We start from the raw sequence: 14,560 nt of genomic DNA, 5'->3' as shown, positions 1-14,560 counted from the left end.
TTGTGGTGATTCGCCTCTATTCCAAGATTGATGCCAGCTGTCTGAGAACTTGGTTATGCTGCCAAGTGTACCGCCCCTGGCTGAGGCTTGTGGTGCATCCTGTTAAAATGTGCCTTAGTGATCCAGGTGCTTGACAATGAAAGCAAGCGGGGTCTTCTCCCCACCACTGGTTCAGGTTCTGGGGTGTGGGTAGGAGTCATAAGTGGCTCTGATGACAAAACTTAGCCGAGATCCTTCCATCTCCCAGAGGTCACACCAGCTAAGTTTTCTCTTTTCCAGGCTCTCCCAATTAGTCCATTGGCCCTGCTTGGCCATTGAGATGGCCCTGGCATTTCGCTCTGCCTCCTCCTGTCTTCTCAACTCCTCTACCAAGAGCCGTCTCTTCTGTACTGATGTGCCATTGAGGAGCTTTTGGGATGAGCCCAAGCCCGGCTCTCCCATGTTGGACTTGGCCAACCACATCCCTGAAGCGAAGAGCAGACTTAGCACTCTGAACAGCTTCAGATGGGGTCAACTTCCTCCCTGTTACCACACGGGGGGGGGGGGCCAGTGTTCGAATAACATTATCTTCAGATTCAGTGAGGGTCATGACCAACCTTGCTTTGGTGCATTTGAATTCTTCCACAAGACTTGCAATTGGTAATTCCAATTTGCCGTTCCCGTACAGTCCAATAGGACTTAGGCATCGTGGAAGTCCAAGCCGCTGTTTCACATGTGTGCTGATCACTCTTTCGAGCTTTTCCACCTTGTTGATGGGGATTTCAGACACTGTTAAAGGCCACATGAGTCTTGGGAGTATGCAGAACTGGAAGCACCACAGCTTGAGTTTTCCTGGCAGCCAGGTCTTGCTGATGTGAGCTGTGTACATGATGGTATCCTTTTTGAGTTGTTTAAATTGCTCGGTGTCCTTGAGCTTAGCATCATACCATCGGCCCAAGCTCTTCACTGGCATTTCTGAAACAGTTGGGACAGGTGTCCCATCAATCTGAAATCTTTTATCCGTGACTTGACCTTTGACGATGGAGATGCTTCTGCACTTGCTGGGTTTGATCTTCATGCTCGCCCATGTGATGTTTTGATGAAGCTTTTCCAGAAGTCTCCTGGTGCAGGGGACAGTTGTCGTCAGTATTGTTATATTGTCCATATGGGCTCATATCGGTGGTAACTGTTGACCAAACTGTAGCCCTTTTCCCTCCGCAACCCATTTTGAGGCTCTGATAATGAGCTCCATTGCCATAGTGAAGGCCAATGGGGAGATGGTGCACCCCGCCATGATGCCTACTTCCAGTGGTTGCCGCGCTGTGGTGAAGTCTGATGTTGTGAGACAAACTTGCAGATCCTGGAAGTAGTGTTTTACCAGATTTGTTGCAGGCACCTGAAAGAATTCAAAAGCAGTCCACAGTAGGGAATGAGGAACTGATCGATAGGCGTCAGCCAGGTCGAGGATCAAGACATGCAGATCCTTCTTTCTTAACCAGCTGGATTTGATGCCATATGACGCTGGTATGTTCAAGGCATCCCGAGAAGCCTGCTATGCCAGCCTTTTGGTTTGACGTATCAATGAAATGGTTTTCTTTCAGATACTTTGTAAGTCTTTGCGCCAACATGCTGAAAAAGATCTTGCCCTCTATGTTCAGAAGGTTTATTTGGCGAAACTGCTCAATGGTGGACGAATTCTTTTCTTTTGGGATCAGAACTACCCCCGCTCTCCTCCAGGCTTTGGGGATAACTTGCTTTTCCCACGCAACCCTCATGTTTTTCTAATTTATCAGTTCAAATGCCAGGTCAACTTTTATTCTTCATCAAATTTTAGCAAATCGTTGAAAAATGGATTACCTTGTTCCTATCGCGTTTATGGCATCTTCTCTGCTGCCTGCCTTGTTTTGGCTACGTTCCAACAACAATGAGAGAACTTTAAGTGTACTTTGTTAATGTCATGAGGTTTGTAAAAATATTGATATAAATACAAGCATTTTCTTTCAATTTAATGATGTAAAATATTGCGTGAATCTGTACATTAACTTAGCAGTTTATAAGAGCTGCAATCAGCACATCAAATATTTCATGATGCACAATTCAACTTTCCACTGCCACAATCAATCACTGTACCATTTGGAATTAGTCCCTCTCAGATGGGAAATAAAATGTGAGGAGGTGGCAAAATTAGCCACACACTTGCCGCTGGTTCCTGTCTAGCAATAGTTGTTTTAGGCTAGAATCAGGCTCTCGATCCATCGCTGCTTCCCACCAAGATTGACACATGCTATCATGATTTTTATACAGTACACACACTTTTGTCATGTATGCAAACACCACTGGTGTGTCTGTTGTATCCATGACAGTGAAAAAGAGGGTAAAGAAAATTGATCTCTAAGAAAAAAATGTCATTTTCTGATTACCTCCTATGAAACACTGCAGAGAAGTATTGGTTACGTTACTGCGACAGTATTTGTTGAATTTATGGCACTGTGTACTTTCATGATGTATTTACAATTTTATAAATAAAATACAAAATGTAGCAAATGAAAATTAAGCATGCCACGTCTTCAATAGAGTATTAGTAATTATACAATGCTACTTTAAAACTTAAGAAACAGGGTGGGTACGGTGGCGTAGTGATTAGCATAACGCAATTACAGGAGTTTGTACGTTCTCCATGTAACTGCGTAGGTTTCTTCCAGGTTCTCCAGTTTCCTCCCACGTTCCAAAGACATACGGGTTAATTGGTCACATGGGTGTAACTGGGTGGTGCAGGCGCATTGGGCTGGAAGGGCCTGTTAGCATGCTGTATCTCTAAATAAATAAAAACATTTAGTAACTCAAAATCATTCTTCTGCAGGACAGTCAGCCTTAAGATCTTCAGTACCATTTAGCAGATTAAGTTCACCTATTAATACGTCACCCTCTAAGAATACAGACAGCCTGACCAAGAATATGAACAGTGGGCTAGGAAGTGTCAATCTGTCCAAACTGAGTAAATATAACACCTCATATTCACGTTCAAGCCAAATGCCCAGCAATCTTGACAGCCATGGAACAATCACAAGGATGCCTTCTTTGTCGAAGGTCCTTTCTGCAGGAGGGAGTAAATATGTCACTGACTCACGAGAGTCTTTATATGGATCTCTTACCTTGGATAAAAGTCTAAATGAGATGCTTTCAAGAATCGCCAATGAGAAAGTTAAAGTTCAATCAGCAGGTGCAAAAGCACTCAAGCCCGAAGAGGCTCTACGATGCAGGTAACAAACGAACTGAAGTGACCATCTAGAAGTTAAGAAATAAATAAACCAAATGATTCTAATTATTCCTCATTAACCCTATATTGTGGCTAAGTTCACATTCAGGTCAACCTGCACAACTTATTTTTCTTTCTTGCTTTACAATGTATTTGCAAAATCCAGCTTCTTCTCAATTTCCTGTTTTAGCAGTACTGGATAATGTCACTAGACTTTGAGTAGAGAGTAAAATGAGTGAGAGCAATTAACAACAGTTATATGCCAAGGTACATGCTTTTAACATTGGGTGTACAAAATTACATACATCTTCACTTAAATTCGTCGCTTTATGGAGTGGAGACTGGTTTCCATGATGTGCTGAGCCAAGTCCACAACTCTTCTGGCAGTCTCATGCAGAGCACTTGTTATACCAAGCTGTTAAGCATTCAGATTAGATGCATTGATAAAAGTTGGTCATGGCTCAAGGGGACATGCCAAATTTCTCTAGCCTTCTGAGAAAGCAGAGGCAGTGGTGAGATTTCTTGGCCACGGCAACTGTGTGATCACTCCTAGAAATTTGAAGCTCTCGGCTCTCTCAACCTCAGCACTGTTGATGTAGAGAGGAGCATACACACTGCCCCACTTCCTGAAGTCAATGACCAACTCTGTGGTTTTAGTGACATTGAAGGAAAGGTTATTGTCATGACACTACATTACAAAGTGCTCTCTCCTTCCTGTACTCTGACTCATCATTAACCCCAGAAACATCGTGGATCGCGTCCACAACATTTTGGAGAGGGAGGGAGAGCAGCCAGATATCTTGGTACATATGGGTGCCAATGACATAGGAAGGAAGAGAGAATTTAGAGAACGAGGTAGAAAGCTGAGAAGCAGTACCTCTCGGGTAGTAATTTCTGGATTGCTACCTGTGCCATGCACTAGTGAGGGTAGAAACAGGATGATTTGGCAAATTAATGTGTGGCTGGGAAGCAGGAGCAGGGAGCAGAGCTTCAGGTTCTTAGATTATTGAGATCTCTTCTGTGGGAGGTATGACCTGTTTAAAACTAACGGGCTGCACCTGAACCCGAGGGGAACCAATATTCTCGCAGGTTGTTGGAACTGTTGAGGAGAGTTTAAACTAATTTGGCAGGGAGTTGGGAACCAGTGTGAAGGGACTCAGGATAGGATAGATATTAAAAAAGCAAAGATAGTGTGCACTTATACTGTCAGGAAGGGCAGGCAGATGATAGGATATAATTGCAGCCAGCATGGTGAGTATCATTGCATTAGCGCGTGCAGAATAAAAAAGGGGTATCAAATACAGTACTCAAAGTGTTATGTCTCAATGCATGGAGTATAAAAAATAAGCTGGATGATCTTGGTGCACTATTACAGATTGTCAGGTATGATGTTGTGGCCATCGCTGAATCGTGGCTAAAGGATAGTTGTAGTGGGAGCTTAATGTCCAAGTTTACACGTTGTATCAGAGGCATAGGAAGGTAGGCAGAGGGGGTGGTGTGGCTCTGCTGGTAAAGAATGGCATCAAATCAGTAGAAAGATATGACATAGGATCCGAAGATGTTGAATCCTTGTGGGTTGAGTTAAGAAACTGCAAGGGTAAAATGACCCTGATGGCAGTTATACACAGGCCTCCCAAAAGTAGCTCAGATGTAGACCACAGATTACAACAGGAAATACAAAAGGCGTGTCAAAAGGGCGATGTTATCAGATTTCAACATGCAGGTCGATTGGGAAAATCAGGTTGGAAGTGGATCTCAAGGTTTTTTTTTAATCCTTGCAGTTCCTTAACTCTACCCACAAGGACTCTATATCTTTCAATCCTATGTCACCTCATTCTAAGGATTTGATTTAATTTTTTTTACCAACAGGGGCACACTACCCCTCTGCCTACTTGCCTGTCCTTTCAATACAATGTGTATCCTTGAATGTTAAGCTCACAACTATTATCTTTTTTCATCCACGACTCAGTGATGCCCACAATGTCATGCCTGCCAATCTCTTAACTGCGCTACAAGATCATCCTCTTTATTCTATATACTGTGTGCATTCAACTATAAAAGCTTCAATCACGTATTCAACACCCTTTTTGATTTTGTCCCCCTTCTACACTGCAACTCATCCCACTGACTGTAATTTTGCCCTATCATCTGCTTATCCTTTCTGACAGTTTCACTGCACACTGCCTCGTTGTAAACTAACATTCCTGTCCTCAACCCTATCACTCCAGTTCCCATCCCACTGCTAAGTTAGTTTAAACCCTCCCCAACAGCTCTAGGACACCCGCCAAGCAAGGATATTGGGATATTGGTCCCGCTCAGAATCAGGTGTGAGGTCATACCTTCCCACGAAGAGATCCCAATGATCCAGAAATCTAAAACCTTGCCCCCTGCACCAGTTCCTCAGCCGTGCATTGATCTGCCAGACATCCTATTTTTATCCTCTCTGGCGCGTGGCACTGGACTGGCAGCAATCCAGAGATTGCTACCCTGGAGGTCCTGCTTCTCAGCTTTTTACCTAGCTCCCCGAACTCCCTCTTCAGGACCTCCTCACTTTTCTTACCTATGTCATGGGTGCCAATATGTATCAAGACAGCTGGCTGCTCACCCTTCCCCTTTAAATGTCATGGACCCAAACCGAGATGTACCAGGCCCTGGCATCTGGGAGGCACCATATCATCCAGGTGTTCCTATCGTGTCAAAGGAATCTCATTTTTACTCCTCTGAATACAGAATCCCCTATCACTACTGCAGTCTTTTCCCCTCCCCTTCCATTCTGAGCCACAATGCCAGACTCAGTGGTACAGACCTGGTCAGTGTAGTTCCCCCTGGGTAGGTCATCTCCCTGAGCAGTATCCTAAACGGTATACTTATTATTGAGGGGAACAGCCACAGGGGTATTCTACACTGGCTGCCCACTTCCCCTCCCTCTCCCGACAGTCACACACTTTCCTGCCTGCCGCAGCTTGGGGGTGACTACCTCCCTGTACCTTGTGTCTGTCATCTCCTCAGCTTCCTGTATGAGCTGAAGGTCATCGAGCTGCAGCTTCAGTTCCTTATCACATTCTTTGGGGAGCTGCAGCTGGGTGCATCTGGTGCAGATGTGGTTGGAGAATCTACAATCGTATTCTAAGTACGTTATCTGTTGGGCTAATCTAATAAATTGAGACACCTCAGATCTATAAGATGCATATACAGTGGGAATCAGAGCGCTTCCCACATTGTGGACAACTACAGATGCAGGCAGTGTTGTCAACTGAAGGAGATTTACCTCGGTGTGTTCGACACTTAGCAAAAGGCTGGCATCTCCAAGGTCCATCTGTGAGTCTGAGTGCTTCCTCAGCAACATTGTTCATGAGGTGGTTACCCGGCATAACAAGGAAGTACAGGCAGAGAGGGAATTGGTGACTACCAGTCTGACAAGAAGAGCAGTTGGGAGGCCATCTTACCATCTAACCTGTATTCAGTTCCTAGCACTGACAATTTCCCATGGAGAATGCAGCCAGCGCTCAGGCTAAAGCAGAAATGGGGTTACACAACTAAACATGTTCTGAGAAAGGGCTAAAGAGCAATTGTTTATTGGGATTTCTGTAGTTAAAGGAGCAAATAGTGATTTCTGCAGTGAAAAATGTGCCTCCAGGTTGGTGTGTTAACTCCTTGGTTCCAAGCTTGAGGGTGTTATTGAGCAGCTGCCGAGGTTATGATGTATATTGATACTAGTACCATACATGAGAGAGTGAAACCCTGCAGACAGATTTTAAGGAGTTGGGCAAGAGATTAAGAACTTGAAACAAAGACAAAACTGCATTGAGTGAAACTGATTTATAAGAAGATGTCTTAAGATACATTGTTTGTTTAATTGTGTCAAAATAATCCAGCAAAATTTACATGGCATATTTGTTTATTCTGTGAATCTATTCACCAGGTTAACTCATCTTCCTTTTATATGTAACAAAAAGTAAAAGTGATCATTTCGTCATCTGCATTTTTGATGAAATATAGAATGTGAATGCCAGAGGATACATAATTACAGTTAGAAATTACGTTATAAATAATGTAGTCAAATTTAGGGTCAAGATGTGGATGAGCTCCTGGACCGTACTGAGGAAAACCCTCTTGACCATTAAGTTTCTGGCTTAATGAGGAGAGCAGCATTGTTCAACTCAGTCTTAGGAAATAGGCCAGGCCAAATGAGGCAAGTGTAATAGTTTCAACCCGAAACATCAACAGTTCCTTTCCCCTCAGAGACGCTGATCACTACAAGAAAATGAATCTTGTGGTGACATATATGTACTTCGATAATAAATTTGCTTTGACATGGGGGGCAGCACGGTAGCGTAGTGGTTAGCACAATGCTTTACAGTACCAGCAACACAGGTTCAATTCCCGCCACTGCCTGTCAGGAGTTTGTACGTCCTCCCCATGACCCACGTGGATTTCCTGCAGGTGCTCCGGTTTCCCACCCACAATCCAAAGATACACCGGTTAGTAGGTTAATTGGTCATTGTAAATTGTCCCGTGACTAGGCTAGGATTAAATCAGGAGATTACTGGCCGGGGCGGCTCAAAGGCCCAGAAGAGTCTACTCCACGCTGTATCACAGTAAAATAAAATATTTTGACTTTGAGCATGTTGTTCGGTGCTTCAGATTCCAGCTCCTGCACTCTCTTGTGCCTCTAAATGTAAGGGGAGAAATATCTAGCAAATGGTCATCGTAACATCCTACGGTTTAGATACTGAAGAGAAAACTGGATAATTCCAGAGACCCTGGTTATTGAGGCCCCAGTTTTAAAAACAAAGAGGTGCATAGCAGCTATAGGTAGGTGGGAACAAATGAGGTGCTGATGGAGTATAAGAAATGCAAGAGAACACTTAATAAAGAAATCAGGATGGCTAGAAGAAGGCATGAGGTTGCCCCAGCAGACAAAGTAAAGGAGAATTCTAAGAGATTCTATAGATATGTTAAGAGCAAAACGATTGCAAAGGACAAAATCAGAATGGTGATCCGTGTGTGGAGTCAAAAGAGATGGAAGAGATCTTAAAAGAATTTTTTGCATCTGGAGTTGCTCAGGAGACAGATGCAGTCTATTGAAGTGAGGCAAAGTGGCATCAACTTCATGAACCCTGTACAGATTACACTGGAGGAGGTGTTTTGGTATCCTGAGGCAAATTAAGGTGGATAAATCCCCAGGGCCTGACAAGGTGTTCTCCCAGATCCTTTGGGAGGCAAGTGCAAAAATTGCTGGGGCCCTAGAGGAGAAATTTAAATCATCCTTAGCCACAGGTGAGGTACTAGAGGATTGGAGGATAGCCAATGTTGTTCCACTGTTTAAGAAAGGCTCTAAAAATAAACCAGGAAGTTATAGGCTGGTGAGCCTGACATCAGTAGTGGGAAAGTTATTGGAAGGTTATCTAGGGGACCGTATATATGAGTATTTAGATAGACATAGACTGATTAAGGATAATCAGCATAGCTTTGTGTGATGTTCTGTAGGTCATGTCTAACCGTATTGAGTTTTTGAAGGAAGTTACCAGGAAAGTAGATGCACTTTAGCAAGGCCTTTGACAAGGTCCCGCATGGGAGGTTGGTCAAGAAGGTTCAGTCGCTCAGCATTCAAGACGAGGTAATAAATTGAATTAGATATTGGCTTTGTGGAAGAAGCCAGAGAGTGGTAGCAGATGGCTGCCTCTCTTTCTGGAGGCCTGTGACTAGTGGAGTACGTCAGGGAAAGGAGCTGGATCCATTGTTATTTGTCATCTGTATCAACGATCTGGATGATAATGTGGTTAACTGGATCAGGAAATTTGTAGATAAGATTGGGGATGTAGTGGACATTGAGGAAGGCTATCATGGCTTGCAGAGAGATCTGCAGCTGCTGGAAAAATGGCGGACAGAATTTAGTGCAGACAAGTGTGAGGTGTTGCTCTTCAGTAGCACCAACCAGGGTAGGTCTTACACAGTGAACAGTAGGGCTCTGAGGAGGGTGATAGAACAAAGAGATCTGGGAATACAGATGAAGGTGTATGGGAATGAATGTGGTGGCATAAGTTGATAGGGTCGTAAAGAAAGCTTTTGGCACATTGGCCTTCATAAATCGAAGTATTGAGTACAGGAAATGGGATATTATGTTGAACATGTAAAAGACGTTGGTGAGGCCTAATTTGGAGTAATATGTGCAGTTTTGGTCACCTACCTACAGGAAAGATGTAATTAATGTTGAAAGAGTACAGAGAAAATTTACAAGAATGTTGCAGGTGTGGAGGACCTGACTACAGGGAAAGTTTGAATAGGTTAGGACTTTAATCCTTCGAAGGTGGAAGACTGAAAGGAGATTTGATAGAGGTATACAAAATTATGAGGGGTATAGATAGGGGAAGTGCTAGCAGGCTGTTTCCACTGAGAATGGGTGGGACTACAACCAGAGGGCATGGGTTAAGGGTGAAAGGTGAAAAGTTTAAGGGGAACATGAGGGGCAACTTCTCCAATCAAAGGGTGTGGAACAAGCTGCCGACACATGTAGTGCACGTAAGCTCGATTTCAATGCTGAAGTAAACACAGTTGATACATGGATTCTTAGGTATGGAGGGCTATGGTCCCGGTGCAAATCAATGGAAGTAGGCAATTTAAAAGGTTTCAGCATGGACTAGATGGGCCAAAGGGCCTGTTTTTGTGCTGTACTTTTCTATGACTCTCTAAGACAGAACAAATGGCCACTTTTGTAATTGTTTTATGATTGAATTCTTAAACAAATTTTGAGAAAAGTCATCAATTTACTGAAGGTTGATATTCATAGAATTTCTGTCATTAACATTCAGCAAAAGAATGACTTATAATCTTCAGTCAATAATCCACTCTTATTATATATTTTCAGATATTTGAGACTATCTCAAAACAACATTTCTACCTTGCTGAAACAGTGTGAAGAATCGGGGTACCAAGTTGATATTCATCCACATATGAAGGAGTCAGAGGTCAATGTTGATGGAGTTTTTTCATGTTCCTACAGTTCTGACACACTGTAGTAGAAGAGAGTTGTCTTATTAATCATGTCAATTTGCTTTGATTTGTATGCACTCCTTACTTTTGTGACATTCTAATGCCAAGAGGAATTAACTGCAAAATGGTGTCCCTGTGCTGTTTGATGTCAATTCCTCCATTTCAACCAATACTGCACGAATGTGCAAATGAAGTAAAAGAATAGTCTGTGACTGCCAAAATCCTGTGGATTACCTATGGTTTAAATAAATATTTCCACAATTAGCTTTCACAGATACAGTTTCTTAACAAAATACTGAACAATTATGACTTTTAGAGTAGATAGTTTTAGTCTTTACGATGCGTGCATATTTACTATATTAGGTAATGATTCATTAATATTTCAAACTACTGAATAATTTTCAAAAGTGTAAGTAATTGGAATATTAAATTTGTTACTTTGTTAGTGTATTATTATGATTTTTTTTAATTAGCAGTAGTTACAGTATTTGAAGATAGAACAAAATAGTTCCAATGTTTATAAAGATGTACATGAGCCCTACCTTATATTTTTTCAGATCTACCTCAGGACTGCTCCGGATTTTCCAGTGCTGCATCAAGCTCCAGGTCTTGATGCTTCTCAGACCTTCCCCAAGAGCTCTTTGCATTGTTACCGTCAGGTACAGAAGCCTGAAGGCACACACTCAGTGATTCAGGGACAGCTTCTTCTAGACATTGAATCCATGAACACTATCTCACTTTTTTATATTATTTCTGTTTTGCACTATTTTAATTGAACTATTTATATATATAGAGAGAGAGAGAGTAATTGATTTACTTTTTTAATTTCTATATTATCATCTGTTGCATTGAACTGCTGCTGCTGAGTTCACGACACATGCCGGTGAAAATAAACCTGATTCAGATTCTTCATCTGAATCTGAAAAGTTAATTCATCTGTTCTCTTCACAGATGATGTCCAAAAATTTTAAACACACTCTGCCATTTTGTTTTCAACAACTACTTCCAAACCCAATGAGCAAGAAGTGAATTACCTGCTACTGTATACTGTTACAGGCAAAATAAAGATTGATGTCTAGTTTCCATGATTACACAGCTGATGTTTCACAATCGTTTCCTGGGCCAATCTTTAGCTGCTTCATCAAGGGCATTCCCACCATTATAAGAACAGGAATGTGAGTCCTTGATGATGATGGCTCCTTTCACAACTTCTCAGATAATATGGCTGTTAATAAATGCCAAGTATCATCCAAGCATTATGTATTCCCAGCAACAACCCGTACAAACATAAGTAAATTTAACCATGTCCCTCCAATTTTCAATGGCTGGAACATTGTTGAATTATGTTCATTTACATCACAGGGTTCACTGTTAGCTGAAGGTTTAAACTATGACTACAACAGGTCAGGTTATCCTGCGGCAAGTAACACACTTCCTAATTTCATGAAGCATTCCCACCATATACACTAAGTGGCCACTTCATTAGGTAACTTGTTACTGCAAATATCTATTCTAACAACTATGTGGCAACAACTCAATGCATGAAAACATGCAGATCGTCAGGAGGTTCAGTTGTTATTCAGACCAAACATCAGAATGGTGAAGAAATGTGATCAAAGTGACTTTGACTGTGGAACGATTGTTGGTGGCAGACAGGGTGGTTTGAGTATCTCAGAAAATGAAGGGATTTTCACACACAATAGTCCCTATAGTTTATAGAGAATGGTGTGAAAAAATTTTAAAAACATCTAGTGAATGGTAGTTCTGCGGTTAAAAACCCCTTGTTAATAAGAGAGGTCAGAGGAGAATGGCTAGAGTGGTTCAAGCTAGTATGAAGGCGACTGTAGCTCAAATAACCACCCCCATGGGTTACAACAGAGGTGTGCAGAAGAGCATCTCAGAATGCACAACATGCTGAACCTTGATGTGGATGGGCTACAGCAGAGAAGATCACACTGGGTTCCACTCCTGTAACTGATAAAGTGTTTGGTGGGTGCTCTCCAGATGCCTGGATGAATGAAGCTTCCAGAAGCACAACTGTTCCTCTTGGCAAAACACCCCAGTTGTTTACAATCCCTCATCTGTCACCTGAAATGTTCATGTCCACATCCACCTGTACACCGTGACTATAGAGTGTGCACCATCTGGGTGAGGCACTGAAGTTAACTGACTAGGTTTCTCGAACAAACTCGAAACCATTTAGAAAAACTTGAGCATCAGGCTCATGAAGATACCAACCCATCCAATTTCCCCTCCGAAACAGGAAGCACTCTGTCTGGAAATTTATTGTTGTTTCTTAATTTATTCAGAATCAGAATCAAATTTATTATCACCGGCACGTGTTGTGAAACTTGTTAACTTAGCAGCAGCAGTTCAAGGCAATACATAATATAGAAGAAAAACAATAATAAAATAATAAATAAAGTAATTCAATTTACAGTATACGTATATTGAATAGATTAAAATCGTGCAAAAAAACAGAAATAATTGTATATTTAAAAAGTGAGGTAGTATTCATGGGTTCAATGTCCATTTAGGAAACGGGTGGCAGAGGGGAAGAAGCTGTTCCTGAATCACTGAGTGTGTGCCTTCAGGCTTCTGTACCTCCCAGCTGACGGTAGCAGTGAGAAAAGGGGCCTGCCCTGGGTGCTGGAAGTCCTTAATAATGGAACTGCCTTCCTGAGACACCACTCCTTGAAGGTATCCTGGATACTTTGTAGGCTAGTACCCAAGATAGAGCTGACTAAATTTACGACCCTCTGCAGCTCTTTTCGGTCCTGTGCATTAGCGCCCCCATACCAGACAGTGATGCAGCCTGTCAGAATGCTCTCCATGGTACATCCATAGAAGTTTTTGAGTGTATTTGTTGACATACCAAATCTCTTCAAACTCCTAATGAAGTATAGTTGCTGTCTTGCCTTCCTTATAACTCATTGATATGTTGGAACCAGGTTAGGTCCTCAGAGATTTTGACACCCAGGAACTTGAAACTGCTCACTGTCTCCACTTTTGATCCCTCTATGAGGATTGGTGTGTGTTCCTTCATCTTACCCTTCCTGGAGTCCACAATCAGCTCTTTTGTCTTACTGACACTGAGTACAAGGTTGTTGCTGTGACACCACTCCATTAGTTGGCATATCTCACTCCTGTACACCCTCTCGTCTCAACCTGAGATTATACCGACAATGATTGTATCAGCAGCAAATTGATAGATGTTACTTGAGCTATGCCTAACCACTCAGTCATGGGTATAGCGAGAGAGTAGAGCAGTGGGCTAAGCACACACCCCTGAGATGCACCAGTGTTGATCATCAGCAAGAAGGAGATCACACAAATTGTGGTCTGCTGGTTAGGAAGCAGAGGATCCAGTTGCAGAGGGAGATACAGAGGCCCAGGTTCTGTAACTTCTCAATCAGTATTGTGGGAATGATGGTGTTAAATGCAGAGCTATAGTCGATGAACAACAGCATCCTGACATACATTGAAGTCAGAAGTTTACATACACCTTAGCCAAATACCTTTAAACTCAGTTTTTCACAATTCCTGACATTTAATCCTAGAAAACATACTCTGTCTTAGGTCAGTTAGGATCACTATTTTATTTTAAGAATGTGAAATGTCAGAATAATAGTAGAGAGAATGATTTATTCAGCTTTTATTTCTTTCATCACTTTCCCGGTGGGTCAGAAGTTTACATACACTATTTTAGTATTTGGTAGCATTGCCTTTAAATTGTTTAACTTGGGTCAAACGTTTTGGGTTGCCTTCCACAAGCTTCTCACAGCAAGCTGCTGGAATTTTGTTCCATTCCTCCAGACAGAACTGGTGTAACGGAGTCAGGTTTGTAGGCCTCCTTGCTCGCACACACTTTTTCAGTTCTGCCCACAAATTTTCTATCGGATTGAGGTCAGAAAATGATGTCAAGTCTGGTTGATCCTTGGGAGCAATTTTCAAATGCCTAAAGGTACCACGTTCATCTGTACAAACAATAGTACGCAAGTATAAACACCATGGGACCACGTAGCCGTCATAGACGCAGCCGCATTCTGTCTCCTAGAGATGAACGTACTTTGGCGCAAAAGGTGCAAATCAATCCCAGAACAACAGCAAAGGACCTTGTGAAGATGCTGGAGGAAACAGGTGGACAAGTATCTATATCCACAGTAAAAACAAGTCCTATATCGACATAACCTGAAAGGCTGCTCAGCAAGGAAGAAGCTCCAAAACCGCCATAAAAAAGCCAGACTACAGTTTGCAAGTGCACATGGGGACAAAGATCTTACTTTCTGGAGAAATGTCCTCTGGTCTGATGAAACAAAAATTGAACTGTTT

Source organism: Mobula hypostoma, chromosome 14, assembly GCF_963921235.1.
Source record: "Mobula hypostoma chromosome 14, sMobHyp1.1, whole genome shotgun sequence".
NCBI classification, from domain to species: Eukaryota; Metazoa; Chordata; class Chondrichthyes; order Myliobatiformes; family Myliobatidae; genus Mobula; species Mobula hypostoma.
Note: the sequence above shows the minus strand (reverse complement) of the source record.